This window comes from Cebus imitator, unplaced genomic scaffold, assembly GCF_001604975.1.
Source record: "Cebus imitator isolate Cc_AM_T3 unplaced genomic scaffold, Cebus_imitator-1.0 Scaffold150, whole genome shotgun sequence".
Taxonomy (NCBI): Eukaryota; Metazoa; Chordata; class Mammalia; order Primates; family Cebidae; genus Cebus; species Cebus imitator.
Window position 1 is genome coordinate 5,272,551 of NW_016107465.1, and position 3,066 is coordinate 5,275,616.

The following is a 3,066-nucleotide window of genomic DNA, read 5'->3' on the forward strand; positions in this document are numbered from 1 at the left end:
CATTGATCCTCTTATCATTATGTAATATCCTTCTTTGCTTCTTTTGATCTTTGCTGCTTTAAAGCAACTCCTGCTTTTTATTTATTTATTTATTTTTGCTCTCCATTTGGTTGGTAAATTTTTCTCCATCCCTTTGTTTTGAGTCTTTGTGTATCCTTGCATGTGAGATGGGTCTGGATGCAGCATACCAATGGGTTTTGGCTTTTTTTGCCTGTCTATGTCTTTGGATTGGGGGATTTAGCCGATTTAAAATTAGAATTAATAATAATATATGTGAGTTTAATACTGCCATTTAATGTTAGCTGGCTGTTTTGCCTATTAGTTGATGTAAATTATTGATTATGTTGATGCTCTTTACTTTTTAGTGTTTTTTAGGAAGGCTGATACTGGTTGTTCCTTTCTATGTGTAGTGGTTCTTTCAGAAGCTCTTATAAAGCAGGCCTGGTGGTGATGAAATCTCTGAGGGCTTGCTTGTTCACAAAAGATTTTATTTTTCCTTTGCTTATGAAGCTTAGTTTGGCTGGATGTAAAATTCTGGGTTGAAAGTTATTTTCTTTAAGGATGTTGAATATTGGCCCCCACTCTCTTCTGTCTTATAGGGTTTCTGCTGAGAGATCTGCTGTGAGTCTGATGGGCTTCCCTTTATGGGTAACCTGACCTTTCTCTCTGGCTGCCCTCAGTATTTTCTCCTTCATTTCAACCCTGGTGAATCTGGCGATTATGTGCCTTGAGGTTGCTTTTCTTGACGAATATCTTTGTGGTGTTCTCTGTATTTCCTGGAGTTGAATATTGTCCTGTCTTTCTAGGTTGCGAAAGTTTTCCTGAATAATATCCTGAAGTGTATTTTCCAGCTTGGATTGATTCTTGGGAACTTCTTAAATAAACTGTAGTAGAATCAACCCTATGTATCTGTAGATCCCACACTTATGGGACCAATCAACTGCATTGGAACTATTCACACAAATAAATAAATAAATATAATAAAAAATTACTTTACAAGTTTAAAAATAGCAGCCTTTTAAAACACAGTATAATTATTTACATAGCATTTACATTGTATTAAGTATTATAAGTAATCTAGAGATGGCTTAACTTATACAAGAGGACATGCATAAGTTACATGCAAACACTACATCACCTTATATAAGGTACTGAGCATCCGCAGATTTTGGTATTCCTGAAGGTCCTAGAACCAATCTCCCAAGGATACCAAAGGCTGACCATACTTCTTTATAATAAGATATACAGCTTTTAAAAGAAGGAGTTAGCTCTACATATAATGATTGGAATAAGACATACAGTTGACCTTTGAACAACACAGGATTAGGAGCACTGACCTTCTCAACAGTCAAAAATTCACCTATAACTGGAAGCATTATTCACAGCATAAACAGTCAACTAATACATTTTTACGTTATATGCATTATGTACTGTATTCTTAAAATATATATATCCTTATAATATAGTATGTATATCTTTATAATCTAGAGAAAGGAAAATGTTATTAAGAAAATCCTAAAGAAGAGAAAATATGCTTACTATTCATTAAGTAGAAGTGGATCATCATAAAGGTATTCACTCTTACTGTCTTCATATGAAGTCGGCTGAGGAGAAGGAGAAAGAGGAGGGGTTGGTCTTGCTGTCTCAGAGAGGCAGGGGCAGAAAAAAATCCATATATAAGTGGATCCACACAGTTTAAACCCATGTTGTCCAAGGGCTGTATTCTTAAATGAAAAAAAGATGTAAGATAAAATTTAAGATATGTTATCTATAAGACATGTTTATATGTATAGAATGCCTTTAGAAATTTATACTAAAACAAGATATTTACTTCTGGAAACCAACGTGGTTTGGAAAAGGACAGGAGTAAAAGGTAGGTTTACTTTCCAGTATCTTTTTAATTTATAGACATAGTGTCAGCAATTCAGAAATAAATAATTTAAAACTAAATTAGGGCCCAGTGCAGTGGTCCTGCGTGTAATCCCAAGACTTTTGGAGGCCAAGGTGGGAGGATCACTTGAGGTCAGGAGTTTGAGACCAGCCTGGGCAATATAGCGAGAACTTGTTTCTACAAAATATAAAAACCACAGCTAGGCAATCTGGTGCACACCTGTGGTCCCAGGCTGAGGCAGGAGGATTACTTATGCATGGGAAGTCAAGGCTCCAATAAGCAGTGATCGCACCACGGTACTCCAGCCTGAGTGATAGAGTGAGACCCTGTACCCCCCCCAAAAAAACCCCATAAATTCAAAATAAAGCATACAAAATATTAAAATATTCTAAATAATTTTTAAAATTTTTAATTGACAAATAAAAATGATTGCTTTTATTTTCATTCTATCATAGAACTTTGTGGAGAAAAATGCATGATACCTTTTCTCATCCATCATAAAGATCATGGCTGACACTCCTATAACAAAAGGCAAGTTAACAAGAGAAAAGTATAACAAATTTACTCAATCAAAGTTTTAAGTGACACAGGGGACTTCAACAAAGAAAACACAATGGCCCAGGGAAAACCATCTATTTTTATGCTTAGCTTCCGTGAAGAATGGACAACTGTATAGAAATAAAATCAGACGAAAAAGTATGATCTACTGCTAATAGATGGAGTCGGAGAACCCAGCAAGGCCTGTTTGTTCAGAGCCTCTTGGTCTCTCTGTGTAGTGTTCCTTCTCCCAGGTGTGGGGCAGGACCCTCTGGAATACGAGTCTTCAAGGGAGAAGAGGAAGAGTAACCATTCTAGGTGTGTGTTTGTTTGTTTGTGTGTTTGTTTGTTTGTTTGTTTTGAGACGGAGTTTTGCTCTTGTCTCCCAGACAGGAGTGCAATGGTGTGATCTCAGCTCATTGCAACCTTCGCCTCTCAGGTTCAAGCAATTCTCTCGCCTCAGCCTCCCAAGTAGCTGGGATTACAGGTATGCGCCACCTCGCCTGGCTAATTTTTGTATTACTAGTAGAGACAGGGTTTCACCATGTTGGCCAGGCTAGTCTCAAACCCCTGACTTCAGGTGATCCACTTGCTTTGGCCTTTCATAGTGCTAGGATTGTAGGCGTGAGCCACCATGC

At 37.3% G+C, this 3,066-nt stretch overlaps 1 long non-coding RNA gene across 1 annotated transcript in view; it reads left to right on the top strand.

Annotated features, from left to right (window-relative positions):
• The window catches only part of LOC119473344, a 17,715-nt gene extending 15,671 nt beyond the window's left edge, over positions 1-2,044 (top strand). Inside the window, exon 3 of the long non-coding RNA XR_005202554.1 lies at positions 1,955-2,044. This is a non-coding gene — a long non-coding RNA (uncharacterized LOC119473344). The remainder of the gene's footprint in view (positions 1-1,954) is intronic.
• Positions 2,045-3,066: the final 1,022 nt, after the last annotated feature.